We start from the raw sequence: 27,552 nt of genomic DNA, 5'->3' as shown, positions 1-27,552 counted from the left end.
AATATATGTACACTAGTGATTAAATAAGAAAATCTTGAAAAGAAATATGACAGGAGGGCAGATGGGATATTGCACAGGAATGAGCAGCAGAAAATTACAGTATTGCACTTTAAATATAAATATCAATGACAATAAAGTGAAGTGACCAGTGCAGATTAAACCAGCCTTCAGACTGTCAAGAGCAAGCATTAACATGCTGTTGCAAATGCTCCCCCGGGAAAAACAACACGGATGGAACCACGAAATTGAGGTGCTAGTGACCATTTACTGGCTGGCCTGTGGAGCCTCATACCGAGTGACAGCAGACATCTTTAGCATGCCGGTGGCAACAGTGTGCAGGATTGTCCACAATGTCATAGAGGAAATGATGAAAATTCTGCATCGCGTCATTCATTTCCCAAAGGCAGAAGAGATGCAGGAGGTTGGGGCAGGCTTTGCGCGCCTTGCTGGCAACAAGGCACTCCGTTGCACAGCTGTTTCCCTCTATTGTGATGCAGGGCATCTGTGACTCCAGAGGCGCGTTCCTAGATGTGTACATTGGTAATTGCGGATCTGTGCATGATGCACTAGTATTGCGAAGATCCCCAATGTACAAACAGGCCCTGTAGCCACCAGCAGGCTACTTCCTCTTGGGAGATGGAGGATACCCTTGCCTTAAGCACCCAGTGGCAATAATGACCCCATATCGCCAGCCTGTGTCAAGTAAGAAAATAATTCCTTTTCTTTACACCTACAAACACGTGTAGTGCTACATCTGTTACTGTGAAGCATGCAGAGCTTTAAGAAAACAAATGCAATATTATAATTCTACCTATTACACTAATTGAAAGTTTACTAAGCACTGAATAAAAGTGTGTACTGTCTTTCTTTTAAAGCTCAAGTTGAAGAAAGGTTCAATCGGCACCACGCCAAGGCCAGAAACATCATGGAGCGTACCTTTGGCATCCTCAAAACACGACTCCCAAAGTTGTGGGAGCTTGCTGCATCCTCCACAACATCTGTGTGGCAACAGATAACGTCTGCCAAGAAGAAGGAGACGAGGAGGAGGCGGCACAAGCAGGACCAGAAGCCGAAACAGAATGCACAGGCGTGGACAGGGAGCTTTCTGGAGCTTGTATCCGAGCCAGGCTTGCTGCACGACTGTCTGCTCCTGAACAGCTGCCTGCATGTCTGTTTGAACATGACTACATCTAGGTAAAGGTTTCATTTGTAAGATGTAGTCATGCTCAAACAGATATGTAGGCAGCTAAGGCCAAAAGAAAAAGCCTCCTGTTGGTTAAAAAAAATAAAGTAAATTCAAATCACATTTTCTTTTCCAAATTAGTGTTAGTTAGTTAAGTTAATTAGTTAAAATACATCTTTATTTGTTCAGCTTGTAAATAGTGTACATTAGTGTTCTTTTTTGTATATTTGCTTCTGTGCTCACGGTTGTATAGGTTGAATTCAATGTTAAAAGTTATTGTAACTGTTACACTTGTTTAAATTATGTTTTACTTTGACTAAAGAGATTCTCTGTTACACATGCAGCAAAAACCTCACTTCATTATTGAGATTTAAACTGCTTTATTTAAAATCTTTCGACAAGTTTTTCAAACAGTGATAGATATCGGTCTGCCCTTTCAGTAGCTGCCCTCTCCCTCTCTTCTTCCCTAGCCAGCACCTGCAGTGGAAGTGAGGTTTGCTGCAACTACCAGGGGTGGACTTATTGAGTGCTGCCCCTGGAGCACAGCATCCATCATTTTGTACCACTGCCAGGTGGCGGCAGTCGGGCTACCTTCCTCTACTCCCTTGCCTGTGGGTGGGTCCCTAAGCTCCTGAAAATATGCATTAATTGCTATATTATCACAGATACAATTACTCTATTATTAAATGGCAAAGTCAGATTGTTCCATTTCTTTTGTGCTTGCTTAACTGTTATGGCCAGGCCTGAAGAGCTAACAAAGTCCCTGAGGGAAAAGAATGTTGCACTGTCACTTCGATAGCTAGTTATCATAAGATGTACTCCTCTAATCCTTCCCTAGAAAACAGGGAGCAGCAAAAGCAGTCAGTACTTACTCCCATCCAGTCTTGCAGGAATGTCTCTTTCCTGTAAAAAGGCTCTCATTTTCCGCCTGCCACTCAATGAGAGCCTGTGTTTCCTCACTTGTCCCTTGATTAAAATATCAAATATTGCATTAATATATTAACAATCCAAGCAAATAAAAGTAGGGAAAAATGACAGCAAAACAATCAGGTGCTTTATTAAAACTTACTGTTGATACAAATGTAAAAATAACTTAAGGTTTTTAAACATTATACAGGATAGTACAAGATTTGTGTGAACAACTGGCTATTAAAATTGCCAAAGTGATTTAAATCAGAGCCTTTAGAGATAGCGGAAATTTCAAAACAAAATGCCGAACCTCTTGTGCTCGCTATTTGGCGGGCAAGGCACCTCCGAAAACAGCATAGGAAATTTTTAATTAGGGTCTGTACTGTTAAATTGACTAAATATGCACTGCATATTACAACAATAGTAGTATTTAACTTACAATTATGTGTCTTCTCTGCGGCCATTTTCACAGAGGTCTTGCGAAATGCATTCTGGGATATTTAGCTGTACCAAGTCCACACAAGTCACCACCGATGCATGCTCAATAAAAAGGGCGGAGTGAGAACACATCCGGGAATTTTTTGCGTTCTCGGCTTGATGCGTACTTCGGATTGGAACAGTACTTGGTCTCACGACTGATGACGTATCACGAGTACACGAGAACGCAAGTACGCATATTGAGAAAGGGCCACAGTGCGAAAATTACCGTAATCACCATCCCGCGCAACACGCACTCTGCTGTCACCACAACCATGGCCCTGGTCATAGAAAACACATGTGTAGTTACCATAGCAAAACATCAGGAAACCACCTGTGGGGAAACAAACCTATAAACACTGCAGTAACAGCACTATACAAAAACAAACAAACAAACAAAACTGTGGAACATTCCTTCAAAGCAAGAACATTTTCATGAAACAAGCATGTGGCGGACTCTTGACCAGAAAAAGTTTCAAAGTACACATTGTGGATTTAACAAAGTAAAAGCTACCAGTCCACAAAGAGTCAATATTCAGGCTTAACGCCACTCGTGGTCGGAGAGATCCTGAATCAGGGTGAGGACTCGAGGGTTCTTGTTGGAAAGATGCTTCAAGTTTTTGTTCTCTTTTTTGGTTCCTTTTTCTGGGTTTATGGAGAAGAAACACCTGTAGAATAAAATCATATAAAAGCATATTAAGCATTTTAATTGATCAGTTAAAAAATAAGTACAAGCATATACGTACACATACACAGTCATGGCCAAACTGCAACAACAATTGGTTTCCCCAAATTCAAGACAAAATATAACTAAAATGCTTTGGGAAGTGAACACTGCATGGTCAAAAGTATTGGCACCCTTCACAACAAGTGTCTTTTGCAGTGATAAATCACACTTTTGCATTTTAAAAATCCAGCACAAAGGTTATAGGTAGTCAGACGTCAGCTGAGTCTTGGTCTGGCCCCGAGTCTTAGCCAGGCTTGGACCCAGATTCAGACTGTTATTTTATAAAAACAGTCTTAAGACCTGGATTCCAGCCACCTCAGAGCCAGACTCCAGATCCCAGAGTCTCAATCACAATTGTTGTAACGCGAGATTCTCAGGTCTGAGAAATAAGAAAGACATATTTGCTCACCTTTGAAGAACCTTCAGAGTGAAAGCCAGCTCAGATAATGGATGTTAAAATTGTAGTAGCTCTCGAACATGATGCACAATGCAGAAATGAATGAGGATATGTTTGTGCTGACGAGGTTCCGATCAGGACTCAGCATGTATCTTCTTAAGGAATAGCAGGACTGTCCTGTGAACCAATTATTTAACAGGTTATATTAATAAGCACTGCAGTACATGACATTCTATAAACAGTGCAATTAAAAAAAGAGCGAGCGAGCTATGAAACAGACTTACTAAAGACAATAATAGTGGGTGTCAGAGACACTTGCTCCAGTTGCACCTCATCTGCCAGACATGTATCTTCTACATGGAAAACTCCTCCTTCTCTTCAAAGTAGCTGAACAGAAGCAGGACCACCTCTTTCACACCATCTGAGCAGCCACTCTGCGGTCCCCATATCCTCTTAAGCCTTGCATCAGTCTGAAGGAACGTCTTGGTTTTGCTGACACCAACTGTAGTCATGTAGTCCAGAAGACCTTTTGCCCTTCAAATCCAAGTAGTCTATATAATAGTGGCAGGAATTAGCAGCTGTCCTTGCAGTTTAAGGTAAAACAGACACATGTTTCTGAGATAAGACTGACTATCATTCTCTGGCGTATCACTGGCTGAACTAGCAGATGACAGTTTTATGTGTGTTTTCTTAATAATCTGTACTGTCATTTGGGGGCTGAGGGTGAGTTTGTACATGTCATCAATACCATCTGGGGAACATGCTTTATGCTTCCTACACTTTTTCCTTACTTTTTTATAAACACATGCATACAACCATTCTATAATACTGGACTTATTTTTCTACTAAGGTTTGAACTTCGAGAGTATTTAAACAAGAGAGAAAAGTGTGAAAATGTCCATGCTTGTCTGAGAAAAGTGTATAAAGTGTGTAGTGAGTGGTTTTACAGTCTTAAAACATCTATAATAATTGTAAAAAATAAAGCTGGCTATGTTCCACCTATGGCGGGTTATTTTTTAGAACGTAACTCCCGCAATAAATGAGGGAACACTGTACACAGCCTCTTAATGTGACCAATATCTTTTTACAAAAGACGCAGGTGACCATTTTTAGTATTTAAAAAGTTTGCCTGTGCTTTTCAGCTGAACTAGCATGCTAGCGCTAAGTTATCAAGTATTAGTCTAAATATCAACTGGTGCTAGTGATGTTTTGGTCTCGAAAAAAAAGTAGCCTAGATGTTAAACTTACCGTGCAAACTTTCAGATGAACAACCACAGATCCTCAAAAAAACCCCAAAACAATTAAAATCGTATATTTGTGATTTGTCCTAAAAGCTTGACATTTTTCTGCTCCCGTGTTCTCTCTCCACTCTGCAGATGGTGCTGGTTCGTTTGCTGTAGCTGTGAACTAGCAGCTCTTCTCCCGCTCCTCCCGCCCTCACATCATTATCCAATCAGAGACGAGCTACAGATGCATATTCTAAATTAGGCATACTCAGTGCAGGCTACAGTAGCCTACAGCTCTGTGGAGAGGAGGCACCATAGACATTAGTGATGGGATTTCCGGCTCTTTTTAGAGATCCGGCTCTTTCGGCTCGGCTCACTAAAAAGAGCCAGCTCTTTCGGCTCCGAACCGGCTCTTCAGGTTGTTTTGTTGCTTTAATTATTTAATCATTAACAATAATATAAAATTATGCAGAAAAGGAATTACTAATGTAAAAAAAGTGGTTTTATTTATATATGTTTATATATGGCCCCTAGAGACAAATCACGTACAAACTCTAAAGCATGTACAAACTCCAAAATACATTTCTAATGTTAACTGAACTTCCAAAACAGAGCTACCCAGATCACTTAAATTACACAATTGAAAGCATGTGTGTATTGTTTGTGTATTTATAGACAAGCACTCATATTTATTCAAATAATTAAAAAAAAAATTCATTTACCTGTTACTACCACACACCAAATCTGGTTGTTGATACTTCCTGGCTTGTGTAGCCACTAGGTAACAAAAGCTCAACACTGCGCCCTAGCATCCTGGAGCACTTCTGTTGTGTTTTGTACGTGATTCTGAGTTTTTACGTGTTTTGGAGTTTGTACATGCTTAGGATTTTGTACGTGTGTTGGAATTTGTACGTGCTTTGTCTCTAAGGGCCACCATAAATATACTTTATTTATTCACTCCACATAAAATGTAATAAATAAATCATATAATACAAAAAACAACTAATTACATTTTAAACTTTTAACTATTTAAATTTTCAGCTTTTTCCTTTTAAACAAATTTAACGTGAAACAACACAAAACACTGCAAACCACAACACAATTAAATATAAATTAAAATATTAAAACAAAAAGAAGATGCACATTCTCTGTCATATGGGCCTGCATGATTTTTGATGTTTTCTGAATCCTTTATCATCTGCAACTGAAAATAGTGGATGATTACTATACCTTTCTAATGTGACGTTGTTGTCCCTCGCTCTCTTTCTCTCTGGCTCTGTTCCTGTGCTACTGCGAGTGTAACTAACGCCCCTCCCCCCTCTTCCCAGCGCAAAGTACAGGCCGCGCGTGTGGAGTTTAGCGGCAAAAAGGGTGAGAGAAAGAAAAAAAAAAACCTCACGGCTCCCAATAAGGAGCCGGCTCGCGTCGTTCACTTCAAAGAGTCGGCTCTAAGAGCCATTTCGTTCGCGAACGACCCATCACTAATAGACATCCTATGGGAGGCACTGTTAGGTTGTTTAGCCTGTGATATGATACATTGCTAACCTAACCCAAAAACAGTAGTCTAGTCTAAGTATCACATTACAATTAAAAGAAACATAAAGAATACAAGGATTATGACTGAACAGAAGTGTTACTAAGGCTATCGATAATAATAATTTCTTATAGGTTACTCTACAATAGGCTGCAAATAGCCTGAATGATTAAAAAAACGACAATGTCATTATAATTGTATATCTTCATATAGCATAAAAATAGAGAAGTAACTTCTCAGGTTCACTATGACATTTTCTGTGAAAACATTTTTATTAGCCCTATACCTGCATTTGCATAATTTCATGAATCATGTTAAAAGTAGGTCCGTTACAGGCCTACAGTATAAACTTGTAAAGTGACTTACATATAATTCGTGTATTTTTAAAAACAACTGACTAAAACTATAGTTTTTACAATATTTGCATGTCAAATTGACATAATTGTTTTGTTATGAGTATTAAAGTATTTCACTGTTTTTGTTCCCAATATTTGTAGTTTTAACAAATAAATTTGATTATAATCATACATTGATGTTGTAAATATAACAAAAACATTCTGTTTAAAAGTTTACAAAAATTCACTGTGATTGAAACAGAAAAATTGTGTTTTGGGGTTTACTATACATTTCTGTAGGGATTTTACATGTTTTTTTATGTCAATTTCACTGCCATTTTTTACAGTGTACATTCAAAGGAAATATGAGTCAGGTGTATGAGTCATGTGCCTCTTAACTTCTATATTTGTTGCTCTCGCTCTTCTTGTGGCGCTATCTACTTTGCCCTGAGTAGACTAGGGGCAGGTTTAAGGATAGGGTGTTCCTGCCCTGGTACAGCCAGCACATCTGGCTATCATTAGTCTGTCCATAAAAATTAGGAACAGAATTGGTAGCAAAGGGCAGCCCTGGCTTAAATTTAAACAAACAAACAAACAAACAAACAAACAAACAAATAAACAAACAAACAAACAAACAAACCCAAAAAACAAGAACCAAGAAACAAAAAGCAAAAGGTTTGGTTTTAAATCCTGACTTGTATTAAATACCAGTTAACCCTCATTAGTCCCTTCAGGTTAATCTAAGTTTCTTTTAGTTGTTGTTCTAACTCTCTGATCAACATGAGTTGACTCAGTTCTAATGGCTCAGTTTAATTCAACCTTCACCGTAGTTCACCGTTCAATCCGTTAAATCAAGATGGCGCCAGTGTGTGTGGCTCGCCGTCTGGCTCTTCCTCTGTTGTGTTTGCTTATGTTGTTTTTTTATTGCTAGAGTCAACTCTCTTTTAATGTACAATCGCCAAAAGCTGTTGGACCTCCGACTAGTTGCCAGTGATCTTACCAATGCAACTTATAATGGACATAAGGTGTTACCTCCATTCCTGTCTGGGATACCAGCTAACCTTTGTCAGACCCTGGCCCCAGCCTCACGGCGAAAGCGTTTCAGACGCCGGGGCAAACGTAGCGGTCTACTCGTGAAACTTAAGGCGTACTTGGTGCGCTCTTCCCCGGCTCCTTGGAACGAACGTGGATCTGTACCTTGTCATGCCTTTTCTCCGTGCTCTCTGGAGCCCATCGATGCCTGGCTGGTGCCTGTTGTTGGCTCGGATCAGATGTCCCAGCCGCGAAAGATTTTCCCTCATCTTTGTCGGCGCGGTGCGAACCTACAGAACTTGCGGCCGCTGCGTCGGGTCTCGCTGTCAGCCACGAACACGCTGACCTCCACCAAGTTTGGATTGGTGAACACTAGATCGCTGAGTAATAAATTTTTTATTTTAAGGGATTTATTTATGACCCAAGGACTGGATTTCCTCTGTATAACTGAGACATGGTTGAGGGCCGGTGAGTCCAGCGTTTTCACAGATCTCTTACCTGATGACTGCTGCTTTTTAAACTCTCCTCGAATATCAGGCAGAGGAGGAGGACTAGCGGTTGTTTTTAAGAAGCAGTATAAATGTAAACCACTGCCATTATCAACCTCACCTAGTAGCTTTGAACTGAGTATGTTTGAGCTAGGTCGCTCTCACACAGTGCTCTGTGCTGTGGTTTACAGACCCCCAAAATACAATAAGGACTTCTTAAATGACTTTTCTGATCTGTTGGCTGAAATTATGCCAAAATATGATCATGTCCTTATTATTGGGGACTTCAATATTCACGTGTGCTGCCCTGACAAGTCAATGGCAAAGGACTTTTTAAATCTTATTGACTCTTTTGATATTGTGCAACCTGTGTCTGTGCCTACACAAAAATATGGGCACACGTTGGATCTTGTTTTAACTTACAATTTACCTGTCTCTAACTTAGAGGTTTGTGATATTGTATGGTCAGACCATAGGCCTGTCTTGTTTGAAGTTTTCCTTCCTTGTACCAAAGTTAATCTTCCTCCTGTTGCTGCTAGGTGCTGTCGTATTTTTAACCCTTCCTCTGCTGGACAGTTCTCTATTGTTTTTAATCAGAACGGCGGCCTTCCTGATTTCATATGCAATGATACAGAAGAGCTGAGTACGTGGTTTTACTCTGTCTGCCAAACTGTTTTAGATTCAGTGGCCCCCTTTAAGCTTAGGCAAGTAAAAGCCAAATCTGAACCCTGGCTGAATGAAGACACCCGTGCTGCCAGAAGAAAGTGTAGGAGAGCTGAACGTAAATGGGAGAAGGATCAACTTCAGGTGTTATACAAAATGTTACAAGATTACTGGAATTCTTACCAGAAAACTGTAAAAGATGCTAAGAGGAAACATTTTGCTGCTATTATTCAGGCACATTGTCGTAAGCCTCATGTCTTATTTAAGACTATTGACATGGTCCTTCATGCTCCACAGACTGTTGGTGTCGAGTCCTCTCAGGAAATTTGTGAAAACTTCCTACACTTTTTTATTGATAAAGTGCTATCTGTCAAAGCGCAGACTTCCCAGTCCATTCTCGACCCTTCTACCCCTGTCCCTAGTTCTGCTGTCTTTGACAGGTTCGAGCCAGTTTCCTTGCTCTGTCTGCAGGAGTTGGTTGCTCACATGAAGCCCTCAGGTTCCCCTTATGATGCTCTCCCTCCTCGATTTTTCAAAGAAGTTTTTCTCACTATAGCATCAGCTGTACAATCCATTGTAAATAGTAGTCTGTCCTCTGGTGTTGTACCTGTCAATCTCAAACATGCAGTGATTCAGCCTCTACTCAAGAAACCTGCTCTTGATCCTGATATTATTGCGAATTACAGACCTATTTCCAAACTGCCTTTTATCTCAAAGATTCTTGAAAAGGTAGTTTACAAGCAATTAATGTCCTTCCTAGAAGAACACGGTATTTTAGAAGTTTTCCAATCTGAACTACCTGCACTGTGTATAGTGCTGGCGGAGCGCTGCTGACGTCGACTGAGAAAATTGTCAGGCGGTGGAAGGAATACTTCGAGGACCTCCTTAATCCCACTGACGCGTCTTCCGAGGAGGAAGCAGAGTCTGGGGATGAGGGGAATGACCCACCAATTTCCGGGGGCGAGGTCACTGAGGCAGTTAAACAACTCCTTGGTGGCAGAGCCCCTGGTGTTGATGAGGTCCGCCCCGAGTTCCTGAAGGCTCTGGACGTTGTAGGGCTGTCCTGGTTGACACGCCTCTGCAATGTTGCGTGGAGATCAGGGGCAGTACCCGTGGATTGGCAGACCGGGGTGGTGGTCCTCATCTTTAAGAAGGGTGACCGGAGGGTGTGTTCCAACTACAGGGGGATCACACTCCTCAGCCTCCCCGGGAAAGTCTATGCCAGGGTGCTGGAAAGGAGAGTTCGTCCGCTAGTCGAACCTCGGATGCAGGAGGAACAATGCGGTTTTCGTCCTGGTCGCGGAACACTGGACCAGCTCTTTATCCTCTCGAGGATACTTGAGGGTGCATGGGAGTTTGCCCAACCAGTCTACATGTGTTTTGTGGACTTGGAGAAGGCATTCGACCGTGTCCCTCGGGGTGTCCTGTGGGAGGTGTTGCGGGAGTATGGGGTGTCTGGCCCATTGCTACGGGCCATTTGATCCCTATACAACCGTTGTAAGAGCTTGGTTCGCATTGCCGGCAATAAGTCGGACTCGTTCCCGGTGGGTGATGGGCTCCGCCAGGGCTGCCCTTTGTCACCGGTTCTGTTCATAATTTTTATGGATAGGATTTCTAGGCGCAGCCAAGTGGCGGAGGGCTTTCGCTTTGGTGGCCTCAGAATCTCATCTCTGATCTTTGCGGATGATGTGGTTCTGTTGGCTTCATCGGGTGAGGGCCTCCAGATCGCACTGGAGCGGTTCGCAGCCGAGTGTGAAGCAGCGGGAATGAGGATCAGCACCTCCAAATCTGAGGCCATGGTTCTCAGCCGGAAAAGGGTGGAGTGCCCACTCCGGGTCGGGGATGAGTTCCTGCCCCAAGTGGAGGAGTTCAAGTATCTCGGGGTCTTGGTCGCGAGTGATGGGAGAAGGGAGCCGGAGATCGACAGACGGATTGGGGCTGCGGCTGCAGTAATGCAGACGCTGCACCGGTCCGTCGTGGTGAAGAGGGAGCTGAGTGTAAAAGCGAAGCTCTCAATTTACCGGTCGATCTACGTCCCTACCCTCACCTATGGCCACGAGCTGTGGGTAGTGACCGAAAGGACGAGATCGCGGATACAAGCGGCGGAAATGAGCTTCCTCTGAAGGGTGGCTGGCCTCTCCCTTAGAGATAGGGTGAGAAGTTCGGCCATCCGGGAGGGGCTCAGAGTAGAGCCGCTGCTGCTCCACATCGAAAGGAGCCAGCTGAGGTGGTTTAGGCATCTGACAAGGATGCCCCGTGGGCGCCTCCTGGGTGAGGTGTTCCAGGCATGTCCCACCGAGAGGAGGCCCCGGGGCAGACCCAGGACACGCTGGAGAGATTATATCTCTCGGCTGGCCTGGGAACGCCTTGGTGTTCCCCCGGACAAGCTGGAGGAGGTGGCTGGGGAGAGGGAGGTCTGGGCCTCTTTGCATAGGCTGCTGCCCCCGCGACCCGGCCCCGGATAAAGCGGATGAAGATGGATGGATGGATGGATGGATGGTTTTAAAGCTTTACATAGTACCGAATCTGCCCTTTTAAGAGTTTTTAATGATGTGTTTTTGGCAAATGACTCAGGTGACTGTGTTATTATCGTGCTGTTAGATTTAACTGCTGCCTTTGATACAGTGGATCATAATATTTTAATTTCCCGTTTAGAGCAGTTGGTGGGTATTAGGAGTACCGCACTGCAGTGGTTCAGATCCTATTTGGCAGAGCAAACTTTCTCTGTGAAACTCGGGGAGTTTGTATCCTCTGCTGCTTCTCTTCAATGTGGGGTCCCACAGGGTTCAGTTTTAGGCCCGCTTCTTTTCTCTCTATATCTCCTACCCCTTGGGTCTATTTTCAGGAAACATGGGATTTCTTTCCACTGCTATGCCGATGACTCCCAGATTTATTTCCCACTTAAAAAGATAAATGGCTTCTCAGTAGACCCGCTGCTCAGATGCCTTGATGAAATAAGGGCCTGGATGGCTTTGAACTTTTTACATTTTAATGAACAGAAAACAGAAGTGATGGTTTTTGGTGGCGCTTCTGAGGCCACTATTATAGATCTTGGTTCGCTGGCACAGTATGTTAAACCAGTCATCACTAATTTGGGAGTTAAAATAGAGGCAAATCTTAAACTTGAAAGCCAGGTCAGAGCTGTTGTAAGATCTAGCTTTTTTCATTTGAGGGAATTAGCCAAAATAAAGCCTATCTTATCGAAACAGCATTTTGAGATAGTAATCCATGCCTTTGCTACTTCTAGGCTGGATTATTGTAACACACTTTATTTTGGGGTTAGTGATGCGTCCATTAGGCGCCTGCAGGTTGTGCAAAATGCTGCAGCACGTCTTTTAACTGGAACAAAAAAGTCTGAGCACATTACCCCAATTTTAATTTCACTCCACTGGCTACCTGTACATTTTAGGATTGTTTTTAAAATTCTCTTATTTGCTTTTAAATCTCTTAATGGCCTAAGTTAAGAACAATGTCCTGCCAGCTTCAACAAGCACAAGCTGTTACTCAGGAGCTCCATGGGAATCTCCAAGACGCTGAGAAAAAGAAGCAGGAGATGCAAGTACAGCTTGATGAAGCCCTGGAGAAAAACCAAGAGTTTCTTCAAGAGAAGAAACAGCAGGACATAAAGGAGAAAGAGATGGAATGCAAACTTCACAACATGAAGAAACAAAACGATGTCTTGCAAATAAAGATTAATGAAGCACTGCACAGAAATGCACAAGTGCTTCATGAGAAGAAACAACTGGACACTGAATACAGAGAACTGGAAGGCCGAAATAAAGACTTGGAAGAAAGGCACAAGGAAATGCTGGTGAACCAACAGAAGCAGCCCAACGTAGACATCATAAATGAGGGCTGGGGAATAAAGTTTAATCAAGCTAAGAAGCGCATTGTAAGACTGATGACAGAAAAGAAGCAGACCAGCCATGAGTTAAGAACAATGTCCTGCCAGCTTCAACAAGCACAAGCTGTTAGTCTGGAGATCTATGGGAATCTCCAACACGCTGTCAACTTGAAACAGCAGCTGCAAGTACAGCTTGATGAAGCCCTGGAGAAAAACCAAGAGTTTCTTCAAGAGAAGAAACAGCAAGACATAAAGGAGAAAGAGATGGAATGCAAACTTCACAACATGAAGAAACAAAATGATGTCTTGCAAATAAAGATTAATGAAGCACTGCACAGAAATGCACAAGTGCTTCATGAGAAGAAACAACTGGACACTGGATACAGAGAACTGGAAGGCCGAAATAAAGACTTGGAAGAAAGGCACAAGGAAATGCTGGTGAACCAACAGAAGCAGCCCAACGTAGACATCATAAATGAGGGCTGGGGAATAAAGTTTAATCAAGCTAAGAAGCGCATTGTAAGACTGATGACAGAAAAGAAGCAGACCAGCCATGAGTTAAGAACAATGTCCTGCCAGCTTCAACAAGCACAAGCTGTTAGTCTGGAGATCTATGGGAATCTCCAACACGCTGTCAACTTGAAACAGCAGCTGCAAGTACAGCTTGATGAAGCCCTGGAGAAAAACCAAGAGTTTCTTCAAGAGAAGAAACAGCAAGACATAAAGGAGAAAGAGATGGAATGCAAACTTCACAACATGAAGAAACAAAATGATGTCTTGCAAATAAAGATTAATGAAGCACTGCACAGAAATGCACAAGTGCTTCATGAGAAGAAACAACTGGACACTGGATACAGAGAACTGGAAGGCCGAAATAAAGACTTGGAAGAAAGGCACAAGGAAATGCTGGTGAACCAACAGAAGCAGCCCAACGTGGATAACATAAATGAGGCCTGGGGAATAATGTTTAATCAAGCTAAGCAGCGCATTGTAAGCCTGATTACAGAAAAGAATCAGGACAGCTACCAGCTTCAACAAGCACAAGCTGTTAGTCTGGAGATCTATGGGAAACTCCAACACACTGTCAACCTGAATCAGCAGCTGCAAGTACAGCTTGATGAAGCCCTGGAGAAAAACCAAGAGCTTCTTCAGGAAAAAGAGCAACTGGAAAAAATGCAGGGAAAGACACTGGATCATAAGGCGGCATAGCCTGGTCTTCCTCCACCGCTTTTCTCATCTCCTCACCCCTATATCTCCCCTCTTGCCCTTTCTCTCCTTCCACCTCTCCATCATTCTCCATTTTTCTTTCTCCCCTCCCTTCTTCATCCTTTTTCTTTTCTCTCCCCCCCCCCAACTAGTCAAGGCAGATGACCCTCCCTGAGCCTGGTTCTGCAATAGGTTTCTTCCTTTAAAGGGAGTTTTTCCTATCCACCGTCGCCGAGTGTTTGCTCAGGGGGATTGTTGGGGTTTCCTCTCCTCCTTTCTCTTTCCTTCCTTATATCCCTTTCTTTTCACTTCCCCTCTTCTCTCCTACCATCTCTCCTCATCCTCTCCATCACTCTTCATTTTTTCTTTCTCCCCTCCCTTCTTCATCATTTTTCTTTTTTCACCCTCACTTAACTTATTCTTGACTAACAATAAACACAATCAACCATATTTTTACTTGTGTCAAATCAATGTCTCTTCATTCAAGAATAGTTCATCTTATGAATAAAAGCAGCAAACGGGTAATAGCTGTGTGTGTTGGTGGGGCGGCATATTTACGTTTTACATTTTATAGTATTTGTCGTTATCTGCTGGTTTGACTCATCCAATAAAGAAATGCATAGACAAAAAACACAGAGTTATGTTTCTCTTATGTAAGAGGACAAAATTTCAGCAGATGTTTAACATAAGAGATACACATACATAATGTGCATTATTTAGACTGGTGAAAAGCACAGATTTTATTCACATTTGGATTAAAAAATTACAAAATAAATAGATGAAAGAACAACTGAACATAGTCTTAAAAAAACAAACCAGAAACATGAAGACATTGTAGATACATAGCTAGGACCAGAGTCTAGGTTTGCAAGAGCAGTTTTTACTGGTAATCTGAAGTAACAGACCACTGTGAATTTGGAACTGCTGGCTGCAATGGAACATGGAATGAAATGTACAGTTTCAGCACTTAAGTTGTTAGATCTAAATTACAGAAGGAATTAAATAAGACATCATCCATCCATCCATCCATCCATCCATCCATCTTCTTCCGCTTATCTGGGGCTGGGTCGTGGGGCAGCAGCCTAAGCAGAGAAGCCCAGACCTCCCTCTCCCCAGCCACCTCCCCCTTTCTGCTTGTCAGGCGGAAAACCAAGGCATTCCCAGTAGTGATGGGATTTCCGGCTCTTTTTAGAGAACCGGCTCTTTCGCTTCGGCTCACTAAAAAGAGCCGGCTCTTTCGGCTCCGAACAGGCTCTTCGGGTTGTTTTGTTGCTTTCATTTATTTATTATTAACAATAATATAAAATTATGCACAAAAGGAATTACTAATGTAAAAAAAAAAAGGTGGTTTTATTTATATATGTTTATATATAAAATATGCGGTGGACCCTGTCATGATATGAGTGAACAGTTGTTGTTTAAGGTGCAGTTCATGTGGAAGCCACCGGAGGGTGGTGTGGGGAATAATAAAAGTGATGGCTAAAACCTAAGACGGTGTCATGTCTGCTCCCTGAAGTAATATCGTAACATGGTGTCAGAAGTGAACTGATAAGGCTATACAAGAGTGTCGCACACATGGAAGGGCTTAAGCCGCCAGCTGGACTTGATTTGCTGCAAGGGAACCTCTCGGAAAATTGGAGACGGTTTCGGCAACGGTTCGAGCTGTATCTCGCGGCTACAGGAGGTGCTAGCAAGCCACCCAAGGTACAGTCTTCACTATTTCTTCACGTTGCTGGAGAGGAAGCGGTTGAAGTGTACAATACCTTCACGTTTACGGAAAATGGTGATGAGCATAAGCTGACGAAAATAATGGAGAAATTTGAGGAATACTGTAACCCAAAGAAGAACATAACCTATGAAAGGTACAAGTTTTTCACGTGTGTGCAAGGGGATATGCTAATTAGCCAGTATATCACGGAGCTAAAGCTAAGGGCCAAGTCATGTGAATTTGGACAACTGCAAGAATCCCTCATCAGAGATCGCGTAGTGTGTGGAATTACATCTGACGCAATGAGAGAAAGGCTGTTAAGAGAAGATGATATTACTCTCGAAAAAGTAGTTCAGCTTTGCATTGCGGCTGAGACCACAAAAGCTCAAATCAAGCAAATGCATGAGGAGGATCACAATGCTCAAGTCTCTGCACATGAAAGTAAAGACGTAGATGCAGTGAGACATAAGCAGACATGCAAAAAAGACAGACAAAGTAAGATGAAACCGAACGACAAAGACCAAGCAAGCACATTTAATTGCAAACGATGTGGAACTAAGCATGCATCACGCCAATGCCCTGCTTATGGCAAACAGTGCAAGAACTGTGGGAAAATGAATCACTTTGCCAGAATGTGTAGATCGAGAAAAGTGCACACTGTCGCCGATGAAGCCACGGATCAGCAGGCAAGTCTGTTCATTGGGGCTGTAAATGCAAAAACACAGACACGAACAGATGAATGGACTGTAGAAATAAAAGTTGGCCACAAACCTGTGAAATTCAAACTAGATACTGGTGCACAAGCCAATGTGGTTCCCTACAGTCTACTACGAAGAATAGGAAATAAGCAAATGCTTAGACCCACAAATGTCAGGTTGTCAACATACACCGGAGACAAAATAGCAGTTAAAGGAAAGTGCACTTGGGCAGTGAAATACAAAAAGAAAAGTTTTGTTTTGGAGTTCATTGTCGTAAAATCAGAAACCAAGCCAATTCTGGGAATTCAAACATGTGAAGAAATGGGACTCATCAAGAGAGTGATGGCACTGAATAAAAGTGATGAAATGGACATCTTCAAAGAATTTGCTGATGTGTTTGAGGGCATAGGTTGCCTTGAGGGAGAACACACCATTCAAATTAATGATAGTGTGGCACCAAAAGTTCATCCACCAAGAAAAATCCCTGTCACTTTGAGAGAAAAACTCAAAGTAGAACTGGACAGAATGGAAAAACTGGAAGTGATTACAAAAATTGAAGAGCCTACCCAGTGGGTGAATCCAATCGTCATTGTGGAAAAGGCTACTGGACGACTGAGAGTCTGCCTAGATCCACGTGATCTCAATACAGCAGTCATGAGAGAGCACTACCAGTTGCCAACAGTTGAAGAGATAACGAGCCGACTGGCAAAGGCCAAATATTTCACTGTGCTGGACGCAAGCTCAGGATTTTGGCAACTTAAATTGGATGAAGCCAGCTCTCGTCTCTGTACATTCAACACACCTTTTGGTCGTTACAGATTTCTTCGCCTGCCTTTTGGAATTAATTCAGCTCCAGAAGTATTCCACAGGACAGTGAGGCAGCTGTTTGAGGGGATTGATGGCGTCGAGACATACATAGACGACCTCTTGATCTGGGGAGAGACTAAAGTACAGCATGACGACAGACTGAGGCAAGTGCTTGAGAGAGCAAGAGCAAAAAATTTTAAGCTGAACAAGGACAAATGCAAGGTAGGCCTGGAGGAAATTAAATACCTTGGCCACATCTTCTCGGCAGATGGTTTGAAACCAGATCAGAGCAAGATAGAGGCCGTAAAGAAAATGCCTACACCAGAGTGCAAAAAAGATGTGGAGCGATTTCTGGGTATGGTGACATACCTAGCAAAGTTCATTCCAAACATGTCACAACACACAGAGCCATTACGCGGCCTTACCAGAGATGATGTTGCATGGCAGTGGGAAGGTGAGCATCAGCACGCGTTCAACAAATTGAAAACAATTCTTACTGAAGCTCCTGTGCTCAGATACTATGATGTACAGCTTCCAGTAACACTATCTGTCGATGCTTCTAAAAGTGGACTCGGTGCTGTCTTACTACAAGATGGCAAGCCAGTTGCTTATGCATCACGCTCATTAACAGAGACTGAACAGCGTTATGCACAAATAGAAAAGGAGATGTTGGCAATTGTGTTTGGTGCAGAGCGTTTCCATCAGTATGTGTATGGAAGAAAAGTGAACGTGGAGTCAGATCACAAACCACTAGAAGTGATAATGAAAAAGCCGTTGAGCAGTGCTCCAGCAAGAATACAGAGACTCCTAATGAGACTGCAAAAATATCAGGTACAAGTACAGTACAAGCCAGGAAAGGAAATGTACATCGCAGACACATTATCCCGAGCATATTTGCCAGTGACCAGCTCATCTGATAATGAGATAGAAGACCAGGTGCACATGGTAATTTCCAACTTACCTGTGACAAGTGCAAAACTAGAGGAATTCAGAAAGGAAACAAGGAATGATATGACACTGACTAAACTTACAGAGACAGTTCTGGATGGATGGCCAGAAACAAGAAACCAAGCTGCAACAGAAATCCAAGCGTATTGGAATTACAGGGAACAAATTTCAGTAGTGGATGGAGTTCTGTTCAAAGGAGAGCAGCTTATTGTTCCTGCAGCACTGAGAGCAGAAATGCTAAAGCGCATTCATGAAGGTCACTTGGGTATTGAAAGCTGCAGACGCAGAGCGAGAGAAGTACTCTTTTGGCCTGGAATGTCACAGAGTATCACAGAGATGGTGAACTGCTGTGATGTGTGCAGTACTCACCAGAAACGACAGAACAAAGAGCCACTACATCCACATAGTGTTCCAGAAAGACCCTGGCAAAAGATAGGTGTGGACCTATTTACCTTTGACCAGCAGGAATATCTCCTCTTAGTGGATTACTATTCCAAGTTCATTGAGGTTGAGTGGCTGAAGTCGGACACAAGAAGTGCAACAGTTATCACTCATCTTAAGTCACAATTTGCCAGACACGGGATTCCTGAAACGGTGATTTCAGACAACGGACCACAGTTCAGCTCCCGTGAATTCCAAGACTTTGCAAAAGAGTGGGAGTTTTGTCACAACACTACGAGCCCCCACCATGCACAGTCAAACGGAATGGCAGAGAGAGGAGTACAAACAGTGAAACTCTTGTTAAAAAAGGCAAAAGCCGAGGGGAATGACCCGTATCTGTCATTAATGAATCTGAGGAGTACACCGTTGGAGGACATTGGAGCGTCACCAGCCCAGCTGCTAATGGGTCGACGCATAAGAACAAGACTTCCAACAACATCGCAAAGATTGAAACCCCACATGGTCACTAAGACAGTGCAGCAGTTGTTAGAAACAAGACAACAGAAACAGAGAGAATACTTTAACCAAGGAACCAAAGCACTTCAGCAACTGCAGGTTGGTGACACTGTCAGAATGTGGCAACAGGGTGTATGGAATCCAGCTCAGGTGACAGGTTTATCTGAACATCCAAGATCTTATGTTGTTCAGATGCCTGATGGACAGACATATAGAAGGAACAGAAAATTTCTAAGGCAGTCAAGGGACAATCAAAACGTGACACGGCAAAATGTGTGTGATAAAACACAGGGACAAAGTGAGATGGACATGCAAAGTAGAAATGTCACTCCCACAGAGTTTTCAAGTTCCCCACCCAAAACTGCGAGTGGACGCATTGTTTCCAAGCCCAGAAGGCTTATTGAGGAATAAAATGAACATTATGTTTCGAGTATATGCTTTGACAAAAAAAAAAAAAAAAAAAAAAAAAAAAAAAGTTCACTAGAGAGAAATGTGAGTATGCCAAGAAGAATTTTTTTCTCTTTCTTTTTTTCCCCCACTGGTCATGGGCCTTGAGTGGTGTTGTGAGTTACTTTGTTGTTTGCCCCTGTTGTTGAAAAAAAAAAAGAAAAAAAAGGGGGATGTCATGATATGAGTGAACAGTTGTTGTTTAAGGTGCAGTTCATGTGGAAGCCACCGGAGGGTGGTGTGGGGAATAATAAAAGTGATGGCTAAAACCTAAGACGGTGTCATGTCTGCTCCCTGAAGTAATATCGTAACAGACCCTAGAGACAAAACACATACAAACTCCAAAACAAATTTCTAGCATGAACTGAACTTCCAAAGCAGAGCTACTAGATCACTTAATTACACAATTGAAAGCATGTGTGTATTGTTTGTGTATTTATACACAGGCACTCATATATATTCAAATAATTTAAAAACAATGTTCATTTACCTGTTACTACCACACACCAAATCCGGTCGTTGGTACTTGCTGGCTTGTGTAGCCACTAGGTAACAAAAGCTCAACACTGCACCTAGCATCCTGGAGCACTTCTGTTGTCTTTTGTACGTGTTTTGAGTTTTTATGTGCTTCTGAGTTTTTACGTGCTTTGGAGTTTGTACATGTTTTGGAGTTTGTATGTGTTTTGGAGTTTGTACGTGCTTCAGGGTTTGTACGTGATTTGAAGTTTGGTAAATGGCCTGCATTTGTATAGCGCTTTTCTAGTCCTTAAGGACCCCAAAGCGCTTTACACTACATTCAGTCATTCACCCATTCACACTCACATTCACACACTGGCGATGGCAAGCTACATTGTAGCCACAGCTGCCCTGGGGCGCACTGACAGAGGCGAGACTGCCGGACACAGGCGCCATCGGGCCCTCTGACCACCACCAGTGGTGTATGTGCTTTGTCTGTAGGGGCCACCGTAAATATACTTTTATTTATTCACTCCACATAAAATGTAATAAATAAATCATATAATACAAAAATCAACTATTCATATTTCAACTTTTAACAATTTAAATTTTCAGCTTTTTCCTTTTACAAATTTAAAGTGAAACAACACAAAACGCTGCAAACCACAACACAATTAAATATAAATTAAAATATGAAAACAAAAAGAACATGCATGTTCTCTGTCATATGGGCCTGCATGAATAAACTTTCTGAATCCTTTATCATCTGCAATTGAAAATAGTTGTGGATGATTACTATACCTTTCTAATGTGACGTTGTTGTCCCTGGCTCTCTTTCTCTTTCTCTCCCTCTGGCTCTGTTCCTGTGCTACTGAGTGTAACTACCGCCCCTCCCCCCTCTTCCCAGCGTAAAGCACAAGGCTCGCGTGCTGAGTGAAGCAGAAAAAAAGTGCGAGAGAGAGGCTGAGAGAAAGAAAAAAACAACAACAAAAAAACACGTGACGGCTTGCGATAAGGAGTCGGCTCGTGTCGTTCACGTCAAAGACCCGGCTCTAAGAGCCATTTTGTTCGCGAACGACCCATCACTACAAAACATGTACAAACTCCAAAACACATTTCTAGCATAAACTGAACTTCCAAAACAGAGCTACCTAGATCACTTAAATTACACAATTGAAAGCATGAAAGCATATGTATATTGTTTGTGTATTTATACACAAGCAATCATATATAGTCAAATAATTTAAAAAAAAAAAGTTCATTTACCTGTTACTACCACACACCAAATCCGGTCGTTGGTACTTGCTGGCTTGTGTAGCCACTAGATAACAAAAGCTCAACACTGCGCCCTAGCATCCTGGAGCACTTCTGTTGCGTTTTGTACGTGTTTTGAGTTTTTATGTGCTTCTGAGTTTTTGCGTGTTTTGGAGTTTGTACGTGTTTTGGAGTTTGTACGTGCTTCAGGGTTTGTACATGCTTCAGAGTTCGTACGTGATTTGAAGTTTGTATGTGCTTTGTCTGTAGGGGCCACCGTAAATATACTTTTATTTATTCACTCCAGATAAAATGCAATAAATAAATCATATAATACAAAAATCAACTATTCACATTTCAACTTTTAAATATAAATTATAATATGAAAACAAAAAGAACGTGGATATTCTCTGTCATATGGACCTGCATGAATAAACTTTCTGAATCCTTTATCATCTGCAACTGAAAATAGTTGTGGATGATTACTATACCTTTCTGTTGTCCCTGGCTCTCTTTCTCTCTCTCTCCCTCCTGCTCTGTTCCTGTGCTACTGAGTGTAACTACCACCACTCCCCCCTCTTCCGAGCGTAAAGCACAAGGCTCGCATGCTGAGTGAAGCAGAAAAAAAGTGCGAGAGAGAGGCTGAGAGAAAGAAAAAAACACAAAAAACCAGGGCTCGCGATAAGGAGCCGGCTTGCGTCGTTCACGTCAAAGACCCGGCTCTAAGAGCCATTTCGTTCGCAACCGACCCATCACTAATTCCCAGGCCAGCTGAGATATATAATCTCTCCAGCATGTCCTGGGCCTGCCCCAGGACTTCCTCCCGGTGGGACATGTCCGGAACACCTCACCCACGAGGTGTACTCATTATGTTATTGTCTTCTGTGGATAAAAAACTAGCTGAACTCTTCACTATTCACCAGTCACCTGTGCGTTGGTAACTTGGTGCTCAACCTATTTTTCACTCTTACTTAATGTTACCTGACCTCCTCTTGTCTCCATTCCTGTTTCTCTCCCTGTCTGTTCCTTGGCTGGTAAAATGCGTTGGGTAAAAGCGGGTGAATAGATCAAAATATGATAGTATCGACACCAACACTGATACTCCATACTCCTTTGTTATCTATTTTTGTTGATTTATTTCTTGGAAATGAATTGGAAATAATTCCAGTTCATTTGTGAAAAATCTCTGAATACTTTTTTGTTGACTGTGAAGTCTGTTTTATTTATATAACATGTTTAAAACAGAATTTGACTCATGGTGCTTTAAAGACAGACACATTTAAATTACAGGTAGTGAAAAAACATTTTGAAAATATAATAATATAATAATAGCTAAAAGGTGTGTTATATTGTGTTAACTACAACTATTATTAGGGACAGTAAAAATCTGTGATTTAGAGGTTGTTAAAATGTGTTCAGAATTGGTAAATTGATGATAACTCATCTCATATTTTATGACACTTTGCTCTCTCCATACATAAACTGCCTTTATAGGTTAAAAGTAATACAGAACTTGGTATTGGATCGATACGATAATTTGCAGGATTGCCAGCACTATTGCCAAGACCTTGTTCATCTTCAGGCTACGTCCACACGTACACGGGTATTTTTGAAAATGGAGATTTTCCATTTTCGTTTTAAAAAATAATCCCGTCCACACGTAAATGCAGAAATGAAGGAAAACACTGCTAGGAACATGTCAAAGCAACAGGTGGCCATATATTCCTAACCGTGCAGAAATGTTGGCCAATCAGAAGTCTAGAAGCCTCGGTGGGAAAAAGTAAACAAAACTGGGGCATAGAAGCAGAACCAAGTCGTATATGTGGAGGGACAGTAACTGTGTGTGTATATGTAAGCATTTAAACACTGCAGAGAGTACAATTAACAGTAACAGTATTGTAGAAATTCATTTCACCGAAACAATAACGTGGTGCACAGTGTGACGTCAAAAAATGCGCACACCTTTGACGCTGCATTTTCTGCGTTTTCTCCGTTTTTCTCGTCCACACGTAAATGCAAAAACTGAGTTTTCAAAAATATCCACCCTGGCCGGAGTTTTTAAAAATCTCAGTTTTCAGTGACCAAAGACGCCGTTTACGTGTGGACGAAAGGTGCAAATGCATAGAAAAATCTGCGTTTTCAAAAATACCCGGGTACGTGTGGACGTAGCCTCAGAGGAAGGATATTCAAACTCACCTCACTCTTCACCAGCACTGCTTTCTGGAGACTTTGCTGCCTCCCAAGCCTGCAAATCACAAAGGAAACACAAATTACCAGCTTGCTTACTGTACTGAAGGACAGCTTATCTAAGTTAAAACTTACCTGTTTCTTTGTCTGTGAATCCTGTCAAATTCAAAGATCTTAAAATGTTCATTGGTCTCTGGGGCTCGGCTCTTGTTCCTGTAATTACAACAGCAAAATGTGTTCTTGATAAAAATAAATAAATAAATACAATGATTTGTTTATTTGGGTTCTGTCCTGCTAACTAGAGCAGACCAAAAATATTTATCACAATCTTTATTAGAAAATTTGCGATATCAATAATAATAATGATGATGCATTTTATTTGGGGTGCCTGTCAGGGTCACCTTACAAAGAACAAAATTAATAAAATAACAATAGTCATAAAATAAGTTAAAATTGCAAAACAGAGCTTGACAAATAAGTTAAAATTGCAAAACAGAACTTGACAACAAATAAAATCAGCACTAAAGCAAATAAATCAGTTTAAACAGATGTGTTTTGAGCTGTGACTTAAATACGGAAAGGCAGTCAATATTTCTTATGGCTGGAGGAAGAGAGTTCCAGAGCCGAGGAGCAGAGCGACTGAAAACTCTGTTCCCCATAGTAATAAGGCGTGAGGACGGAACAGTAAGACGAATAGCAGATGAGGATCTGAGAGGGCGGGAAACAGTGGTGATATGGAGCAGGTCACACAAATATGAATGAGCAGATTTATGGATAGGAGGGAATTACAGTAATCAATACGGGACGTAATAAGACTATGGACAAGGATGGCAGCAGCATGGGGAGTAAGGAAGGGACAAAGTCGGTTAATATTATGTAAGTGAAAGTATGCAGACCGGGTTATGTAATTAATGTGAGACTGGAATGAAAGAGTATTATCAAGTATGACACCCAAACTCTTAACCTGAGGGGAGGGAAGGGTAGGAGAATTTTCAATGTTAATGGAAAAACTGTGGGATTTGGTTAAGATAGATGGTGTACCAACAAGTAAAACTTGAGTTTTATTACTGTTGAGTTTGAGGAAATTGGAGAAGAACCAGGATCTAATCTCAATAAGACAGTTTGAGAGGGAGGTAGGTGACGATATAATTGATGCGAGACAAAATACAACTCCACAACTTTACTAGGGCAAAAAAACCCCATCCATTTATTTTCACTTAAACAAGCAGCTGTTTTTATGTGCATTAAAGCATATTACAAATTTAACAGTACAAATGCAAATTCCTTGCTGAAAGTTTAACCAAAAGGCATTTCCAGTAGAATTGGGCTGACATATCCTGACCATAACCATGTATAATATCCACTGAAGTTAAAAAAAAAAAAGGTGCTTTGCAACATTAAACTGCAGTGTGCCAAATAAAAAAGTCAAATACGTATTTTTCGGACCATAAGGTGCACAGGATTATAAGACACATTAAGCGAAACAAAGCAGTCAGATAAATCAAATTTTATTCAACTCATTCTTCTTGCTTCCTCCACTTCTGTACCATTGATTTATTAATGCTGTATTCTATCACAGCTGCTCTATTCACATGTTGTTGCAGTATATTAAAGACTAACCTTCTATTGTGGATGGGTTATATCAGTTGTTCTCCTGACTGAAGTTTGGTCTGTATACAGCATCCTGCCATGCGGTTGCATTTGTCTCTAACCATCAGGAACCTTCATGTTAACTTTTATAGAGTGGAAAAAGTTAGCGTTCATCCTCCAGCTTCACTGATTATGTTATACTAACATAGCTGTGTCGCTAGCGATCACGTAGCACATCATGATATACCAGCTAGCCCAACTTCAGTAACCTTACAAACGTCACTGCTGTTTAGTTTCCTGTCTTCATTTATGTTGGAAGTGATAGCAGAGCAGTACGTTTGAGTTTTTTCAGAACTCTCTCAGTCAGAACATGCTATGTCATGCTTCGGTAACTAGCGAAACTAGCGAGCTAACTTCGGCTTGCATGTTCTACAAAAAAACTTTGCTTTGGTGGGTATCTGACGGACAAACACCAAACCAGTTCCACATCATTGAAGTGGCACCATTTTTGCAAACCAATTCTGGTTCATCCATTTCACTCAACGATCTGCTTTCTCCCTTCTCATTCTCTGTTGCCACCATGCTTTTTCGGCCATGTGCGTATGAAAACAAAGGCACTGCGCATGCGCCTTTTACCCATATTCTATTGCTATCGATATTTAATTTTCTTATCGTTGCCTACATATAAATTGACAATTTATATTTGCATTTAAAGTTATGGAATATGATTCATTAAACATGTTTGTGGCTGTTACAGTAAAAATATAACTTTTTCTACTCAGATTTCATTTTCTTATCGTTGCCTGACATTGTACTGGTATTACCGTGAAAGGGATAATATTGTCCAGCCCTACTGCTAACTTTGTCTTTGAGCCAGGTGCTCTTCTGTCACACAACTATTATATTGCTTTCCAAGTTTAAACCACTGTGACAGAAATGACAACAATCCCTATGGTACACTAGCCAAGCTGGAAAGATAAGGGAGAGGGAGGAAAGTGTGACCGCCTTTGTCAAGAGCCAAACGAGGAACGAAAGGCTTTGGTGAAACTTTATACAACACAAACTTGAACATGGAAAACATATGAAATGTTTAAAGTGAGAAATTTCAGTATTTGATGGAAAATACTTCTTAAAACAACCTCTTAAAAACACTGAGACTGGGGAAACAAAAGGCTGGAAAAGTAGGTGACATTAAAAATTAACGGATATATGAACAATTTGCAACTAACTAGGTCAGCTGCCAACATGTCAGTAACATGACCGGGTACAAAAAGAGCATCTTAGGGAGTTTCTCAGAAGCCAAAATGGGCTGAGTTTCACCACTGATCTTCAAAAACTGTATACAAATTGTGGAACAATTTCTGAATAATCTTCCTCAACACAAAATTATTTCAAAAGAGTCAGAGAATTTGGAGAAATCTCTGTGTTCAAGGAAAAAGACTGAAATGAGATGCAAGGAAGAAGCCAGTGAACCAGAAACACAGCTGACTTCTCTGAGCCAGAGCTCATTTTAAATAGACTGAGAAGTAAAACTGTTCTGTGGTTAAATGAACTGTCCATGAACTGTCAAAGGCCTTCATCACTGATGGTATGGGGTGCACATGTGCTGAAGATATATAAAGATTTTACATTTTAAAAAATGGGAAAAAACAAAGTACAGATGAACAGAATATACTGATAAAAGCAGAAAACACATGGAAAAAGAATCAAAGAAAAAAACTAATGACCTCACTGTCAGTGACATTGAAACCAGGATGTTTAACATCATCTCAAAGTGCATCCTGAAGGAGCACATGCTGTATGTCTGAGAGATAATTTGAAAGAAATTATGACTTCTTCTCTCTCATTGAACGAGAAATGGTGAATAACTGAAGTGCTGGCTTCTGGGGAATGTAATTTAACAGGTTAATAAACAAAAGTAGCGCATTTGTTGTTTGATGCATCTGATATTACCTGCAGGTGGTGAAATATCAGACCAATAATCGATTAAAAGTGGCTAAATTGAGTTAAACCATTTCCCATGAAGGCCTTTCCAAAACACAATAAATGCAAAATAATTTCATAGGTTTTTCAGCTACTATTTGCTGCTCTGGTGCACTTTTCTTTTATGATTTTTTTTTTCTTCCTTGTGTTGAATTTAAATGCTGTAGATTAAGTATGCCGTTGGAGACTAAGGAGTGAGACAACAAAAAGAATGAAAGCAATGTCCTGATTTCGCCTCGGGTCGTAGATCTTCAGCACAGACTATATGTGAGCTCAGAAAATTGCTCTGGTGTGTGTGTGGCCTTCCTCACTGTTAACTACAGGCAGTGGGTCATACTAGAGGAGCTGTGGAAGAAAACCACACCATCACTTCTTCTAACACAGGGCCTTTATTATTTTCACTCTGAATTAAAGTTAGGGTGGGTGTGAGGTCCGTGAGCTCACCATGTGGTTTGTTTGCATTGCTGTTAGCTTACTCTTCTTGTTTGTCAAAATGCCTTTAAACCTAAGCTGTAATTTGTACTATATAGCAAATGACAACATTACTCACAAAAAT

General features: G+C 41.4%; 2 long non-coding RNA genes across 3 annotated transcripts; one reads left to right on the top strand and one right to left on the bottom strand.

Moving 5' to 3' along the window:
• Positions 1-168: 168 nt before the first annotated feature.
• Positions 169-2,497, top strand: LOC146514129 (uncharacterized). Its single transcript, XR_014875336.1, has 2 exons — positions 169-702; positions 876-2,497. It is a non-coding gene; the product is annotated as an uncharacterized LOC146514129 (long non-coding RNA).
• LOC146514128 (uncharacterized) lies at positions 2,191-27,552 on the bottom strand. 2 transcript variants are annotated; one of them, XR_014875334.1, is made up of 5 exons: positions 23,559-27,552; positions 23,433-23,481; positions 3,978-4,244; positions 3,706-3,870; positions 2,191-3,237 (listed from the first exon to the last, which is right to left on the bottom strand). It is a non-coding gene; the product is annotated as an uncharacterized LOC146514128 (long non-coding RNA). The 2 variants fall into 2 exon arrangements; XR_014875333.1 differs by lacking the exons at positions 23,433-23,481; positions 23,559-27,552 and adding an exon at positions 4,942-5,820 and having other exon boundaries at positions 2,204-3,237.

The sequence above is a fragment of the Neolamprologus multifasciatus genome, chromosome 7 (genome assembly GCF_963576455.1).
Source record: "Neolamprologus multifasciatus chromosome 7, fNeoMul1.2, whole genome shotgun sequence".
Classification (NCBI taxonomy): domain Eukaryota; kingdom Metazoa; phylum Chordata; class Actinopteri; order Cichliformes; family Cichlidae; genus Neolamprologus; species Neolamprologus multifasciatus.
This window is presented reverse-complemented; position numbering and strand designations above follow the sequence as displayed.